At 52.9% G+C, this 17,624-nt stretch overlaps 1 protein-coding gene across 1 annotated transcript in view; it reads right to left on the bottom strand.

The window, feature by feature from the left end:
* VPS16 (VPS16 core subunit of CORVET and HOPS complexes) overlaps positions 1–17,624 on the bottom strand; it is a 245,123-nt gene that overhangs the window by 26,620 nt on the left and 200,879 nt on the right. The window lies entirely within an intron of this gene.

Raw genomic sequence — 17,624 nt, 5'->3', positions numbered from 1 at the left:
CAGTTAGTCAGCCAGAGTGACTCACTGCTCTCTTGATACAGTACCATGTGCTCTGGCGAAGCGCACTGTTATCCCGTGTTTGGACGCGTGTTTTCAACGTGCTAGCTTTACCCCTTATTCAGTAAGGGGTAATAGCGCATCAAAAACGCGCATCCAAACCCCACGAAACTAATAGCAAATGCATGTTGATGGCCATATTAGTTATTCCTGCGCGATTCACTAAGTAAAAATGTGCAGCCAAGCCGCACATTTTACTTTCAGAAATTAGTGCCTACCCAAAGGTAGACACTAATTTCTCCGGGCACCGGGAAAGTGCACAGAAAAGCAGTAAAAACTGCTTTTCTGTGCACCCTCTGACTTAATATCATGGCGAGATTAAGTCGGAGGTCCCAAAAGTTAAAAATAATAAAAAAAAAATAAAATAAAAATTTAAAATTGGCTCGCAGCTCGTGGGTTGAAAACCGGATGCTCAATTTTGCTAGCGTCTGGTTTCCGAACCTGTGGCTGTCAGCGGGTTTGAGAACCGACGCCGGCAAAATTGAGCATTGACTGTCATACTCGCTGTCAGCCGCCGCTCCTGTCAAAAAAGAGGCGCTAGGGACGCGCTAGTGTCCCTAGTGCCTTTTTACTGCGGGCCCTAATTTGAATAATTTTTTTTTCTGAATCGCGCGCACAGGAGAATGGCCTGTGCGCGCGCCGGGACAGCAGGCGCTCGCCTGCTCTCCCGCGATTTTTACTGTATCGGCCTGAATGTTGGTACCTAATCAAACCAAATCAGACTACCTTAACACCTTTCCAAGGTGAGTGCTGAACTTTTCAACCTTTTTACTTAGATATACACTGCTCCTAGCTTATTTCTCGTTTCTGGCTACTTTTTTTTTTTTTTTATATACAAACACTCTAAGGCTGAAGAGGTTAGGGCTGTTCAGCTTGGAGAAGAGACAACTGAGGAGGGATATGATAGAGGTCTATAAAATCATGAGAATTCTAGAATGGGTAAATGTGAATCGGTTATTTACTCTTTCGGATAATAGAAGGACTAGCGGGCACGCCATGAAGTTAGCAAGTAACTAATTTAAACTAATTGGAGAAAATTATTTTTCACTTAACGTACAATTAAGCTCTGGAATTTGCTGCCAGAGGATGTGGTTAGTACAGATAGTGTAGCTGGGTTTAAAAAAGGTCTGGATAGGTTCCTGGAGGAGAAATCCATAACTTTTAATCCATAAGGAATAGCCACTGCTTATTGCTGGCATTAGTAGCATGGGATCTGTTTAATATTTTAGTACTTGCCAGGTACTTGTGACTTGAATTGGCTACTGTTGGAGATAAGGTACTGGGCTTAATGTACCCAATATGGCATATTTATTTATTTATTTTTAATTTTTATATACCGAAGTTCTTGTAGGGACTACAAATCACTCCGGTTTACATACAACGAAGAACTGCTCAACAAAGAGCGGAGCTTTACATGGAACCGTATAACATATGGAACAGTATAACTGGTTGACAATTTAACATAGAGCTAAATAAAGTAATAATATTTTAACTGGTAATAAATAAAGAAATATAATATTTTATATAAGAAGTATAACTATTTAACGTAGCAATAAATATAAATATAAGCAGTGCCTAATATATATATGAAATAAAGTGAATTTTGGAGCTCAAAGATAATTGTTCAGTTGCAGATTCTTAAAAATAGTACTTGATACAGTGTCCATAGTTAAGGGATACCTGATAATTAGGAAGTCTGTCAGTCACAGTAAGATTAAGCGTCTGGGAAAGCTTGTTGGAAGAGAAAAGTCTTCAGTCTTTTTTTGAATTCTTGATGACTGGGTTCTAGTCTAAGATCTGGGGGAAGCGTGTTCCACTGGTGTGGGCCTGCTGAAGATAGCGCTCGTTTGCTCAATGATGATTTTATTTGCGGAGCATGCAGTGTTCCTCTGTATGCGCTTCTGATTGGTCTGGAGGAAGTGTGCAGTTGGAGTTGAGAGCTTAATGTGATGGGGGCTAATTTGTTTGTCGCTTTGTGGATGATAGTGAGCATAAGATATGGAACATATCTTATGTTCTTATGAGACTCTGTAAGACAAACTGTTTAAATTCAGTTTCATGTGGGGAAACTAAGCAGTTATCCTCACCTTGACCGGGAGGTGACTCTGGAAACTGGCAATGTTCCCCCAATCTAGTTGAAAACCCCAGTTGGATTGTGGCTAGGCTACTGTCGCTTTTGCGTCCTCTGCTCTCTTTAATGAGTAAGGAACAGGCTCTGACAGAGTCAAGCCCTTCACCACTGTGCCCCACTGGGCTGTATCAGCAATGGTGAAAGCACTTGGTGACCCCAACACTATCCCCCCAATGCCTCCAACAAAGTAGTTTATCAGCATCTGGTACTAAAAACATCATGGATCTAACAGACCCTATGATTCCATTCCTCAGCCCTTTATCTCACCGGGATCCTAGAAGGCCAGGGACGTAGATGGAAGCTGTTCTAACAACCCTTTGGCTGACTGTAGACTATGCTATCCTGAAACATAACCCCTCGCAATAGTGCTTCGTCCTCGGAAAACTCAGGATAATTCAACTCCTAGACTTCTTGCTGCTTAAAAATCCTGGAGTCTGAGCACAATAACTCATGTTGAGCTCCTTATTAACAGGGAACCAAGGTCACACACTTTCAGAGAAGAGATCTACTGGAAATGATCTTCTCATTCTTTGTGGAGGAAGTGAACCAGGGTCACTGATCCAAAGAGTCCTCTGATCCATACCCTGTTTTCTGGATAACCCCATCCAATCTGGACAACCTGACCAGGAGAGGGCAGGATCTCACTCATCTAAGGGGGCTTGGCCTGAACTTCCGATATGCTCAACAGATACATTGGTGCACCAGCATTCATCACCCATTGTCATTGCCCAGAACCCGACATCAATTCCAAATGGCACAACAGTACTCAATTTTGATTTGTCACCTGACGATGACATCAGTGCAGCAGTGCACAACATCAGTGACAATGGCACAGTTGCACTGCTGTTGGGGAACCGATGCATCCATAGAATGGATATCGGGAGACCAATGTATCCATGGAATGGAATGGGCATCAGAGAACCAATGCACAGCAATTCTCTGGTGCCACAGAGCTTGATGTCAATTGCCATAGGTACACCAGCACTTATCTGTGCACCGGCACAAAGCATAGGCACCACTGTTACATCCGCCACTGTTGATTGCTTCCATGCCCTGCCCTCCAAATCCTCCTTGAAGACTGCCTTGCCAGGACAGCCTGGCAGGGAGACCACGTCGTCCAGGGCACTAGAGGCGAGAATTAATTTGGGTCCTTGGAGATTGGTATGACTCCCAGGATTGTGGGGAAGATGAGTTCTCCTCCCCATGGAAATGCTCAGGGAATTCATGGCAGACACCAGAATAACCCCTCTCCAGCAGCAAACACTGGTCTGGTTCCAATCCTGGTGCATGAGTCAAGGGGAATCAATGTTATCGATGCACCAGTGGTGCCATCCTGGGAGATCCTGAGATGTCAATGCCTCTTATCTATCCACATCAGGCAGATTAAGTCTTCAAGAGCCCCCAGAGCAACTAGTTAATGACTCGAGCCTCACAAGGGAATCCACAAGAGGCACAGCACAGAGATGTACCCAGTTCCCTGTACGTACCAGGATCAGTCCAGGACACCTGGGTTGTGACTCCGCACCAGTAGATGGAGACAGACTAAAACTTGTGGGCAGAGCCATATATGCCCCTGTGCAAGTCACAGCCCCTCAGTCTTACTCTGTCTCCAGTAGATGGTGCAGGTCCAGTCACAGCCCTGCCTGATCTGATTTTGGTGGTTAGTCAGTTTTTGGTTTTTTGGGGCTATTTTGTTAGGCCTGATTGTTTTTGTCGACGGTATTCTTGGCAAATTGGGTTTTGTTGTTAATTTTAGTCACGGGTGCCCTGCCTCCCGGGGGGGTTGAGAGGTCCTGAGGGGACTACCCTCCCCCGGTTGAGGCCGCTGCCAGGGTTGAGGACCCGGCTGAGCTAGTGGCAGCGTCAGGGGTGACACCGGGGAGCCCGGTTCACTCACCCCTGCAAGAAAAGGGCTCCAGAACCAAGGACAGCGGTAAGCTTTGTTTAAAAAAAAAAAAAAAAAGGGTTTTTGTTTTCGTTGTGCGGCTCTCCGTTTCCTCGCGTCTTCGCTCCGTTTTAAGGGGGGGGGGGCGCTGGTAGCAGGAGGGAGGTCGCTGATTTTGAATCCTTCATTTAGTTGGCGTTTTCGCCGCGTTTCCCGCCTGTTTTTTTCGTCGCGTACGCCGGCAGCCCACTCGCGGCCTGCCGGGCCTGCGGCTCGGCTCGCGCACGTTTTTCGTGGCAGGGCCTCTGCAGCTACGGTCGCACGGGCAGAGAAGGAGTGTCCGGAGCGCCTCGGGGGGCCCAGTCCAGAACCGCGCGATCGCCGCCGCGCGGGGGGGGCTCGACTGCTAGGCCCCAAGCTGTTTTTTTCCAGCTCTGTGAGCGCATGGCGGCCATTTTAATTTTCGGCCGCGAAATCGCTCGGTTCACACCAGCGGATACAGCCCAGCCCCCCGCGCTTTCCCCGCAGCGGGATCCGGCGGGGGGGGGGGGGGTCCCCACGGAGGGGCCTCGTTCCCCGTTGGCTCCCGCGGATGGTTCTTCAGATTTTTATCTGATTTTGCGCTTCTGGTGCGCGGGGTTTTTCAAATCTTAGCGTACTTAGCGCTGCCGGAGGGGCGTCGCGGGGGGGGCCACCCGCAGGTCTGTTCCGAAGGCGAGAAGACTATGGATGTTGCGGGGGGCTCTCGGGATCCCCGCGGTGGAAGCGTCCGCCACGTGGCGTACCTCAGGAGTCTGGAACGGATTCTTCATCGGCAGCTGACTCAGAGTCTCCAGAGGAGTCCCTGATGGGGGCTGAGGAGGCGGCTGCGGTCGGTCCCGCCCAGCCCAGCGCAGTCAAAGGGGCACTAGCCGTGGAAGGGGATGGCCCCAGGTGGTACGGCTAGTTTCGCAGTGAGGAACTGTGCCCGCTAACTCCAGCAATTCTTCAGGAACTGGCAATGGAGGCTCCGCGGGGGGGGGGGGGGGGGCCCGTTGAGAGGCAAACATGGATCCGCCAAGAGGCAATCATGGATCTGGTGCTCTTAGGTCTCTCGGGGCCGACAGTAGGCTTTTCTTTTCAATTTTCATCGACAGATTTCTGTTCAGTGCATGGGATACGCCGGAGTTGAGATTGAAGGTCAGTAAGGCCTTGGACAGGATTTACCTGCTCCCGGAGGATGTGCTGGCACTCCTTCGCCTACCGATGGTGGATTTCGCAGTCTCTGCGGTGACGAGGAGGTCAGTCATTCCGGTTACGGGAGCCACGGCTCTCCGAGATATACAGGATAGGAAGCTGGACGTGTAACTCAAGAAGATTTTGAGGTGTCTGCCCTGGGTGTGCGGGCTACTTTCTGTACCAACTTCGCTATGTGAGCAAGTCTGCGCTGGGCCCAAATTCTTCAGGCGAACGCAGAAGAGGCATCACAGGCAGATAGGTTGGAGGCAGCAATAGCGTATGGGGCAGATATACTCCACGATTTGCTGCGTACGTCCGCTAGGTCCGGGGTGGCGGCTGTTTCGGCGCGTCGCCTGCTGTGGCTGCGCAACCTGGCTGCAGATGGTTCGTTCAAAGCAGCTGCCCGGGGACAGATTCAGGGCGCGCTCCGTCTGTTCGGCCAGATCCCAGTTCCGAGGGCCCAGGAATTCACGTCATCAAAGGTCTACCGGTCCTTCTTATAGGTTGGCTTCCTCCCGTAACCTTCAATGGCAGCAGTCCTTTCGGGGTACACGCTCCGGTAGACAGGGTGGAGCCCCGTCAGCGAGGGGGCCAGGATACCATCGGACCAGTGGGTCCGCAACGTGATGACACACGGTTACGCATTAGAGTTTGGTCGTTCCCCAGCACACTGTTCTCGTCGTGCAAGGCTCCCGCAACGAAGGCAGCAGTGCTAATCACCATCCGGCGCATGGAACTTTTGGGGAGCCATTTTTTTTTTCCCCGTTCCGATCAGTCCGCACGGCGAAGGATGTCACTCTTTTTGCTTCATTGTTCCAACGAACGACGGCACTTCAAGACCACTCCTGGATCTAAAAGGGGTGAACAGATACCTGCGTGTGCCTCACTTCCCAACGGAGACTATTGCGGTCGGTGATCGCCTTGGTGCGTCCAGGAAGGTTCCTGGCCTCACTAGGTTCCACGGAGGCGTACCTTCACGTAGGCATTCCACCGTCTCTTCCACGATGCCTAAGGTTCTGCTTCCTAGGACAGCATTATCAATTCACGGCTCTCCTGGTTGGGGCTCGCAACGGCGCCTCGTACTTTCACGACGGTGATGGTCGTGGTGGTGCCGCAACTTCGCCGGGAGGGTTTTCTGGTTCATCCTTACCTGGGCGATTGGTTGATTCGGGCGAAGTACGAGGATCAGTGTCGGCTGTCAGTGGCCAGGGGCCTACAACTCTTGCAGTCTTTCGGCCGGCTAGTCGAGTTCAACAAGAAGTCCATTGGTACCCGCGCCGGTATCCACGCAGACCCTGGAATGCCTTCAAGCCGTGTTCGACGAAACGGGCCAGGATGTTCCTATCGCAGGAACGAAGGTGCTAACTACTGGCTCACGTGAAGCGCTTGCTGTCGCTCTGGCTACCGCGGTCGGCGATTACTTCATGGTCCTGGGTACTATGGCCTCCACTCTCGTGTTGGTCCACTGGGCGTTTGCTCATCTACGGCCATTGCGGGCGTCCTTACCATCCCGCTGGCAGCCGGTTTCCGAAGCATTCTACCGTCCACTTCCACTCGTCGGCCGGGTGAGATCCGGTCGGTCCTGGTGGCTCGCTTCCAGTCATTTGACCTCTCCAGGGTCTCTCCTAGTGCCCAACCGGACGGTGGTGCCCACGGATGCCAGTCTCTTCGGATGGGGAGCAGTCTGACTAGGGACGTCGGTTCAAGGCCTACGGTCAGCGTCTCAAGCCCGAGGGGCTACCAAACGACTGGAGACCAGAGCGGTCCGTCTGGCGCTGCAATCGTTCCTACCTCTGCTGAGGGGACGGGCAGTCTGTGTTTTTGTCGGACGACGCAACCGCAGTGGCCTACATCACTCGCCAAGGAGGGACGAGAAGTCCACAGGTGGCAGACAAGGCGCGAATCTTGATGGCTTGGTCGGAGCAAAATCTCGACACCATTGCAGCCTTTCACGTCCATTGCAGCTTCACATACATTGCAGCCTCTCACATCGTCGGGGTCGACAACGTCCAGGCTGATTTTTCTGCCGTCGGCATGGGAGCTGGCGGTCGAAGTTTTTCGCCTCATTTGCAAGACGTGGGGTATTCCCCACATGGACTGGAGGGCCACTGGCCACGTGGGCTGGTTGGCCACAGGCCACAATACGCAGGCTCCGCGATTCTTCAGTTGGCGTCGAGGAGGACGAGCAGAAGGCGTCGCCGCCTTGGTGCTTCCCTGGCCGGATGTCCGGCCGTACGTCTTTCCTCCGTGGCCAATGTTCGGCACGATTATGCGCCGCATAGATTTGCACCCATTCAACGTGTTCAACGTGATCATGGGGGCTCCGGCATGGTCGCGCCGTCCGTGGTTCGCGGACCTTCGGTGGCGGCTCCCATGCGTTCCCTTCCTCTCCAGGGATTCGTGGGGCTCTTCCGTCAGGGCCCCGTCTGTTAGGAGGATGCGGGTCCCTTCTGTCTCGCAGCCTGGCGTTTGAGAGGAATCGGCTAAACGGGGAAGGTTACCCTGACGCGCTGTTGGCTATGCTGCTGAGGTTCCAGGAAGCAGTCTCCATCCTTGGCGTACGTACGTCCGGGCCTGGGTGGTCTTTGCAGTAAAGTGCTTGCAGCGGGGTGTGGATTCCACTGCCGCTTCGGTATCTGATGTTCTGGCTTCTCCAGGCTGGTCTGGCCAAAGGATTGGCATGCAGTTCCCGGCGGGTCCGCGCTTGGTGGCTTGCGAGTCTGGATGTTTCCCGTTTTCTCTGGGGGGCTAAGCATCTCCGTCCCCCCATTGCGTTTCCCCTGCACGTCCTGGACCCTTAATTCGGTTCTTTCCACCTGGTGCTCGGCACCGTTTGCACCCTTGAAGCGCACAACTCTTACGGATCTCTTTGATGACGGGATTCTTGATGACGCTTGCCTCGGCGCGGTGCTTTTCTGAGTTGCAGGCTCTCTCCTGTAGAGAACCGTTTTGTGTCTTTCCGATTCGGGGGTATTCTTGCGGCCGATCCCTACCTTTCTCCTTCCGGTCGTTTCCTCTTTTCATCGGAATCCGTCAGTGGGGCTGCTCGCTTTGCGGACGGGAGCTCCTCTGATCCTCCAGCGGGGGACGTCAAGGGACTTATTGTGCGGAGTTCCCTTCTATGCTACCGGGAGGTCACTAATTCCTTTCGGTTAACAGCTCCTTTCTTTTCCTTTTCAGGTCCACAGAGCGGGGCCGCGGCATCCCGCATAACGATTGTCCGTTGGCTAGAAAGAACCATGGGTTCGGCATACCTCGTGCACTGGGAAAACCGATTCCTGGGGGCCTCAGGGCTCACTCGACACGGTCTCAAGCGGTGTCTTGGGTGGAATTTTCACAGGTGTTGCCTCAAGCGGTTTGCAGGGCTGCTACCTGGAAGTCGTTACATACCTTCATTGCACATTGCCGATTGGATGGTCGAGCTACTGATTTCGGGGGTTTTGTAGAGTAGGTTCTCCGAGCGGGACTCTCTGCTTCCCACCCTCGATAATTTAGCTCTGGTACATCCCAGGTGTCCTGGACTGATCCTGGTACGTACAGGGAAAGGAAAATTAGTTTCTTACCTGATAATTTTCGTTCCTGTAGTACCAAGGATCAGTCCAGGATCCCGCCCGCAGTGCTGCGCTGTTGTAACGGAGAGTCCGCTCATTGTTGTCTTCGGTACGCTGACCCCTTGTTATTCGCTCTCCCGGTTTGGAGAGTCTGGTTCCTGTGGGGGTGTTGGAGTTGTTTTCGTTTACCTCACAAGTTTGTATGGTTAGCTATGTTGTATTATGGATTTTCTATGTTGTATTATGGATTTTCTACTTTGACATTCGTATGACTGAGGGGCTGTGACTTGCACAGGGGCATATATGGCTCTGCCCACAAGTTTTAGTCTGTCTCCATCTACTGGTGCGGAGTCACAACCCAGGTGTCCTGGACTGATCCTTGGTACTACAGGAACGAAAATTATCAGGTAAGAAACTAATTTTCCTGTAACACCTTGATTTACCTGGGGATAAGAAAATAACATTTGCCATACTGGGTCAGACCAAAGGTCCTTCTCTGAGGTCCATCAAGCCAAGTATCCTATTTTCAACAGTGGTCAATCCAAGTCACAGGTACCTGGCAGGTTGCCAATAGGTTGATAGATTCCATGCTGCTTATCCCAAGAATAAGCAGTAGGTTTTCTCAAGTCTACTTTAATAATACTTTATGGACTTTTCTTCCAGGAACTTGTCCAAATTTGTTTTTAAATCAGCTACACTAACAATTCCAGAGTTTAATTATGCATTGAGTAATAATGTTTTTTATTCTATTTGTCTTAAATGCATTACCTAGCAACTTCATTGTGTATTCCCTAGTTTTTGTATATTTTGAATGAGTAAACAACTGATTTGGATTTACCTGTTCCACTTCATTCATTTTACAGACCTCTATCATATCTCCTCCTCAGGAGTCTCTTCGCCAAGCTGCAGCGTCCTAAGCTCTTTAACCTTTCCTCATGGGGGAATCGTTATGTCCCCTTTATCATTTTTGTCACTGTGAGAGAGTATATAAAAGAAACCCCTCCTCTGAACACCTTAAAGGACCAGCTACAGCTATCTGTACTGGTCCTCCTTAAGTCCCAAACCAGCAAAAGATTCTGGGCTAGGTTGCATCCTGGCAGCCTGGGATAAAAGACCAGGGCCCAGAGGGATGAGGAGGACCTAGGAGTAAGACAGAAGCCTCGAGAAAGTGAAACCTAACTGAACTGTAAGTTGTAGTTGCCACAGTGCGACCCAGCCCACAGTAGAATGTAAAATTCCTGGGGACAAAGGTAAAGCTCCAAAGCAGGAAAGACCATCACTCCCAAAAATGAAAGGTACTTCAGAGTATTCAACCCACCCCAGGAGCACAACTACAGATACTTTTACTTTCTGTGCCCTCTATGCAGGTAATGGTCATCAGGAGGACCGCTGCCCATTTGAAAAAATCAAAATTGAACAGCCCTTGAGGGGGAATGGCTAAAGGCAAAGGGAAACCCACCCTGCAGGCATGCTCTTTTTGTAATACAGTGGACCATACAATAAAAAATGTCTATGGTTAGAAGACAGAGTGGGCACGCAAGCTAGAGAGCAGTGCAAGAAAGAGCAGGGGGCAGTGGCAGAACCCCAGAATGAGAATGAGAAATGGGACCAGGATTGGGTGAACATGTTCGCAAAACTTCAAAACTCTAGCTTAGTGGATATTCCTCATCAGTGTTGTAATGAATTCGTGGTCCAGGTTGAACTGGATGAAATTCCCACCCAAGTTTTGAGGGATTTACCACCGTCTGACAGGGTCGAGTTCATGAGGACCTGCTCCAAAAAGAGCGCATCAATCATAAGAGAAAGAGAGACACTTACCTGTGGACATGGGGACAAACAGGAATACCCAACCAGAGAGGTCCTGTTGATGACACCGGCAGGTCAAGCCAAAATAGAAGTGAGAGTCCTTCCCGAGCTCCTGTGCCCATTTATTTTGGGACACAATTGTCCCCACTTGACAGAGCTGTGGGACCAGCTCACAGGGAGTCAAGGCAGCTTACCCAGGGGTAAATCATTTGTGAGGAGGAGCCAGGAATTAGCCCGGACACAAGTGGATGCCTGACCTGACAAGGCCAAGCTGAAGGGTATGTGAGGGAGTATACAAGAAACCCCCTCAGAACACCTTAAAGAACCAGCCACAGCTTCTTTATTGGTCTTCCTTAAGTCCCAACCCAGCAAGGGATTCTGGGCTAGCCTGGATCCTGGCAGCCTGGGATGAAAGATCAGGGTCGAGAGGGATGAGAAGGAAGACTTGCCTCGAGAAAGGGAACCTAACTGAACTGTAATTTGTAGCTGCCATATTAGTTTGTTGAACTGCATGAAACAGCCAAGTTGGGGGTTTTTTTTTGTTACTTTTCACTAATAAAGAAGTATATAAAGATTTTTTGCCAGAGTCCATCCTGTAGTCTGTTCTCTGGCTAGTCCTGACCACTTGATACTACAGTCACCCTTCTCTGTATCTTTTCTAATTCCACTATATCTTTTCTGAGATGCAGTGACCAGTACTGCATACGATACTCAAGATGCATTCTTACCCTGGAGAGATACAGAGGTATTATGACACCCTCGGTCAGTTTCCATTCCTTTCCTAATAATTCCTAGCATTCTAATTGCTTTCTTGGCTGCAATCGCACACTGAGCAGAGGATTTCAACATATTATCCATGACAATAAAAGAAAATTATTCCTTACCTGCTAATTTTCGTTCCTGTAGTACCAAGGATCAGTCCAGACGGTGGGTTATGTCCCCCGTCCAGCAGATGGAGTCAGAACAGACTTCGAGGGACGTCACCAGTATAAGCCAGTGCTCCCTCTGCTGGAGCTCAGTATCCCGTATAGCAAAGCCCAAAGGACCCGAAAGGGATTGAATCAAGTTACTCAACATACCTGAAAGACAGGCACTGAACTGCAATAACAATGAACCGCCAACGAGCGGTAAGAACCCAACTTGTAGAGAGCTGTGCAACACAGAAACAAGGCACAAACAGCAGGTAATAGAAGATATCGACAGGCATCAGAACCGAGCAGAAGCAGAAAGATCCCAGAGTGGTGGGCGTCTGGACTGATCCTTGGTACTACAGGAACGAAAATTAGCAGGTAAGGAATAATTTTCTTTTCCCTGTACGTACCAGGATCAGTCCAGACGGTGGGATGTACCAAAGCTTCCCTAAACCGGGTGGGCCCCTGAAAGCCCTGCTCGGAGAACCTGGGCACCAAAGTGTCCCATGGAGGACGACGCCAGGTGCAGTCGATAATGTCGTGAAAAGGTATGCAGCGACTTCCACGTCGCTGCTCGGCAGATCTCCTGGGAGGAGACGGAGCGAGATTCCGCCCAGGACGCCGCCTGCGAGCGGGTGGAATGAGCGATAACCCCGCTAGGCGGAAGACGGCCAGCTCCAATGTAGGAGACAGAGATCGCTCCTTTAAGCCATCGTGCAATCGTTGTCTTCGAGGCCTGACGCCCCTTCTTCGGACCGGACCAGAGAACGAAGAGATGATCTGAGAGCCGGAAATCATTGGTCACCTCCAGATAGTGACGCAAGGTGCGCTTGACATCCAAGAAACGAAGAGACTTAGGCTCGCTGGGTCCAAAGGACGGAAGTTCCACCGTCTGATTCAAGTGAAAAGACGAGACAACCTTCGGAAGGAAGGAAGGTACGGTGCGCAGGGAGACTCCGGAATCCGTGAACCTGAGATAAGGCTCCCTGCAAGATAACGCTTGTAGCTCCGAGACACGACGCGCAGAGCAGATGGCCACAAGGAAGACCGCCTTTAGAGTCAGATCCTTGAGGGTCGCCCCACGTATCGGCTCAAAAGGTGCCCCGGACAAGGCTCGAAGCACCAAGTTGAGACTCCAGGAGGGACAAGGATCCCGGACAGGAGGGCGCACATGTTTGACCCCCTTGAGGAAACGGGCAACGTCCGGTTGCAGGAGAAGAGAGCCATCCGCGCGCACGAAGGAACTCAGGGCCGACACCTGGACTCGTAGGGAATTATAGGCGAGTCCCTTATCCAGACCATCCTGAAGGAACTGCAGAATCGACGGGACAGACGCCTCCGTGGGTCGGATCCCCCTGGAAGAACACCAGACGTCGAACGTTCTCCAAACTCGCACATAAGCAACAGAAGTAGAAGACTTCCGGGCCCGCAGCATTGTAGAAACTACCGCCTCAGGGTAGCCCCTGCGTCGAAGGCGGCGCCGTTCAAAAGCCATGCCGCAAGACAGAAGAGTTCGGCCTGGTCGAAATATACTGGACCCTGGCGCAGGAGCCGAGGAAGATGACCGAGCCGAAGCGGGCCGTCCACCGCCAGCTGGAGAAGGTCCGCAAACCAGGGCCTGCGCGGCCACTCCGGAGCGACGAGAACCACAGGACCTTGATGATTTTCTATCCTGCGGAGCGTTTTGCCCACCAGGGGCCACGGAGGAAAAACGTAGAGCAGCCGACGAGTCGGCCACGGAAGGGCTAGGGCATCCACCCCCTCCGCGCCTCGTTCCCTCCGGCGACTGAAAAACCGAGGTGCCTTGGCGTTGGCGGCCGTGGCCATCAGATCGAAATGCGGTGCGCCCCACCGCTGAATCACCAACCGCATCGCCTCGGCGGAGAGCTCCCATTCGCCGGGATCCAGTTGTTGACGACTGAGAAAGTCCGCCTGGATATTGTCCACTCCGGCGATGTGAGAAGCTGCGATCCTGACTAGATGCCTTTCCGCCCACTCCATTAGGGGGGTCGACTCCAGGGAGACATGTTTGCTCTTCGTGCCTCCCTGTCGATTGATATAGGCCACCGTGGTGGCATTGTCGGAGAGGATTCGTACTTCCCTGTTCCGGACCAGGGGAAGGAACCGCTGTAGTGCCAGCCGCACCGCCCTGGTCTCCAGACGGTTGATCGGCCAGGTCGCCTCTGTCGGGGACCACGTTCCCTGTGTTGCGCTGCGGTCGCAGACGGCGCCCCAGCCCACGAGGCTGGCATTGGTAGTGACCACCACCCAAGTGGGCACATCGAGAGAGACACCCTGAGCCAGATTCGTCGGTATCAGCCACCAGTCCAGACTGTCCCTGGCGACAGAGGGGAGAGGAAGGATCACCTGATAATCCTGGGACACCGGTTTCCACCTGGAGAGGAGGGACGCCTGCAGAGGGCGCAGGTGCGCAAAAGCCCAGGGCACCATATCGATGGTGGACGCCATCACTCCCAGCAACTGAAGATAATCCCGGGAAGTGGGCTCCTGCAAAGCTGAAAAATGACAGACAAGCTCCCGCAACGACTGAGCCTTGTCCGGACGCAAAAACACCTTGCCCTGCAGCGTGTCGAAGCTGGCACCCAGGAGGTCCAGGCGCTGAGAAGGAACCAAAGAACTCTTGGCGAAGTTCACTACCCATCCCAGGGATTGTAGGACCTGGACCACCCTGGTCACCGACTCGTGTCCGTGGGCAAAGGACTTCGATCGAATCAGCCAATCGTCCAGATAGGGATGGACAAGTATCCCGTCCCTGCGGAGAGCCGCGGCGACGACAACCATGATCTTGGTGAAGGTGCGAGGCGCTGTCGCTAGACCGAACGGGAGAGCTGTGAACTGGAAGTGCTGGCCCAGAACCTTGAAGCGGAGAAAACGACGATGCGCCGGCAGGATGGGAATGTGCAAATAGGCCTCCGTCAGATCCAAGGAGGCCAGAAATTCCCCTCGATGAACCGCTGCAATCACCGAGCGCAGCGTCTCCATGCGGAACCGGCTGACTCGCAGAGACCTGTTGACTTCCTTGAGATCGAGAATGGGCCGGAAGGAACCGTCCTTCTTTGGCACGACGAAGTAGATAGAATAATGACCCGAGCCCACCTCGCCGAAGGGGACGGGGGCAATGGCTCCTATGCCCTGAAGACGATCCAGAGTCTGCTGTATCGCCGCCCGCTTGAGGTCCGAGCCACAGGGGGAGAAGAGGAACCGGTCTCTGGGAGTACGGGCAAACTCCAAAGCGTAGCCGTCCCTTATAGTGTCCAGAACCCACTGGTCCGCCGATATCCTTACCCACTCCCCGTAGAAATCCGCCAGGCGACCCCCTATCCTGGGCGTGGGGGAGTGGGGGCATCTGGCATCATTGGGACGACTTTGGTGGAGGAGGACCCTGTCCGGAGCCGTCACGGGCGGAGCGGCGCCCCCGAAAGGACCGAGACCAGGTCTGGGGTCTGGAGGAGGAGGAGGAAGCCCGGGTCCCCGGCTGCCTGTACGACCTATAGCGTCTCTGCGCTCGGGTTCTAGTCCGGGTAGCCGCAAAAGCCCTGGAGGGTCGATGTCTGTCTTCAGGGAGTCGGTGAACAGCATTCTCCCCGAGAGATTTGATAATCTGATCCAAGTCATCTCCAAACAAGAATTTTCCGCGGAAAGGCAAGGACCCCAAGCTCGACTTAGAGGAAGCATCCGCCGCCCAGTTGCGGAGCCAAAGGAGCCTCCTAGCTGCCACCACCGATACCATGGAACGCGCCTGTACTCGGAAGAGATCATATAGGGCATCGGCCCCATAGGCTATCGTGGACTCCAGGCGGTCAGCCTGCGCGGCTTCGTCCGGTGGTAACGCTTGAGAAGTCAGCAACTGTTGCACCCACCGGAGACTGGCCCGCTGAGCCAGTGAGGTACACATGACAGCCCGCATGCCCAAGGCGGAGACTTCGAAAACCTTCTTCAAGAATACCTCCAACTTGCGGTCCTGAGTATCCCGGAGCGCTGTGCCGCCTGTGACCGGGATCGTCGTCCTCTTGGTGACCGCCGAGACGGCCGAATCCACCTTGGGAACCTTGATAAGATCCAAGAAGTCTTCTGGGAGCGGGTACAACTTCTCCATAGCCCGAGTGACTTTAAATGAGGCTTCAGGGGTATCCCACTCCCTGGTGAGAAGCTGCAGGAAGGACTCATGGATGGGAAATGCCCGAGGCCGGGGACGAAGGGCAGCGAGAACCGGGTCCCCCTTTCTGGCCGATGTGGTGACGGCGGGCGCCACCGGGAGCGGCGGATCCGGAGGAGGATCAAGATCCAGTTCCAAAAGGATCTGCTGTATCAGATCATTCAGTTCGTCCCGCTGGAAAATCCGGAGTGCCAGCGGGTCATCCCCTTCGGAAGGGAGTTCCGAGAGCGCAGGGTCCGCGGGATCCGGTGAGGGTGGCGAGATCGGTGCCGCCGCTCCCGTGGCAGGCCGAGGACGCGGAAGAGGGGCTGGAGCCCCGGCCACCGACCCGACCAGGTCAGGGGGCGTCCCAGGAGGGGCCACAGGCACCCGAGGAGTCTTTGCCGGTGGAGGGCGAGGGGCCAGGTCCCCGGGAGCCCCCAATCCCTGAAGGTACGCACTATGCATGAGTAGAATAAACTCAGGTGAAAAACGAGGCAAGCTGGGAGGGGGGTCCGAGGGAGGAACCTCCGAAGGCCCAGGATCGGGCAAGCCCCCCTCCGGGGATAAATTCGGAGGTGAGACCTCCCGAAAATCCCTCCGCTCGGTCACAGCCTCCACAGCAGCGAGGTGCCGCGAAAGCAAAATGGCCGCCGTTCCCGCCAACGGCGGCGAAGTAGCCGGCCCGCGCCGCCCCTGCCGGGGGGAGGGGAGAGAGGAAGAAACGTCTGCCGGCTGCGAGGTGCCTTCCCCGCCCGGGAGGCACCTCGCGCAGATCCCCTCCCTTGAAATCCTGGACCCCGGCTCGCCGCAGGCCGCGCATCGAGACGGCCGCGGCATTCGCAAAAAGTCGTCGGGAGCGGCAAAAAAAAACCTCAGGGGGGGGGGCCAGGAGCACTAAGGAGGTGCCGCGGGGGGGCCGGAGGGCCTGCACAACCCGCCAAAGGGATCCCTGCAGTGCCGAAGAGGACGCGAAAAATAGGCCGCAAAGCCGCGGGATCGCCTGCCCACACGTGGGAGCCGGCCCACCGGCAACCACGGGGAACCAACAACCTGTGAAGAGAAAAAAAAACCTGGAAGGAAAAATCAACACAGGGGAACAAAAACAAACTTACCCCAGAAACGGAGGAAGCAACAGAGAAGGAAGCAAGAGAGAAGGCAGAAGACACGCCTCCAAACAAGAAACCTTTTTTTTTTTTTTTTTTTCAAAGAATTTAACTTTAACTTGATTCAAATAGCTCAAGACAAGAAAACCTGGAAGAAGAAATAAAGAGAAATCCTGAAAAAGAATCCAACCAGCCTGGGGAGACCGTGGATCCCCCAACTCTCATCTGCTGGAGTCAGAAAGATACTGAGCTCCAGCAGAGGGAGCACTGGCTTATACTGGTGACGTCCCTCGAAGTCTGTTCTGACTCCATCTGCTGGACGGGGGACATAACCCACCGTCTGGACTGATCCTGGTACGTACAGGGAACCTAGATCTTTTTCCTAGATGGTGACTCCCAATGTGGAACCTTGCTTTATAGAGCTATAATTTGGATTGCTTGTCCCTACGAGCATCACGTTACACTTGTCTACATTAAATGTCATCTACCACTGGAATACTCAGTCTCCTAGTCTTGCAAGGTCCTCCTGCAATTTCTCACAATCTTCTTGTGATTTAACAACTTTAAATAATTTTTGTATCATTGGCAAATTTGATCACCTCACTCATTGTTCCTGTCTCTAGGTCACTTATAAATAAGTTAAAAAGCAGTGGACCCAATACAGATCCCTGGGGCACGCCACTATTTACCTTTCTCCATTAGAACATTGACCACCTCACCAAGCAAGGTCTACTGAAATACAGGCCCTTTGGGGCATCAGACTAAAAGGCAAAAAGAATAACTCGAAGGCTGGAAAAAACTTC

This window comes from Rhinatrema bivittatum, chromosome 6, assembly GCF_901001135.1.
Source record: "Rhinatrema bivittatum chromosome 6, aRhiBiv1.1, whole genome shotgun sequence".
Taxonomy (NCBI): Eukaryota; Metazoa; Chordata; class Amphibia; order Gymnophiona; family Rhinatrematidae; genus Rhinatrema; species Rhinatrema bivittatum.
This window is presented reverse-complemented; position numbering and strand designations above follow the sequence as displayed.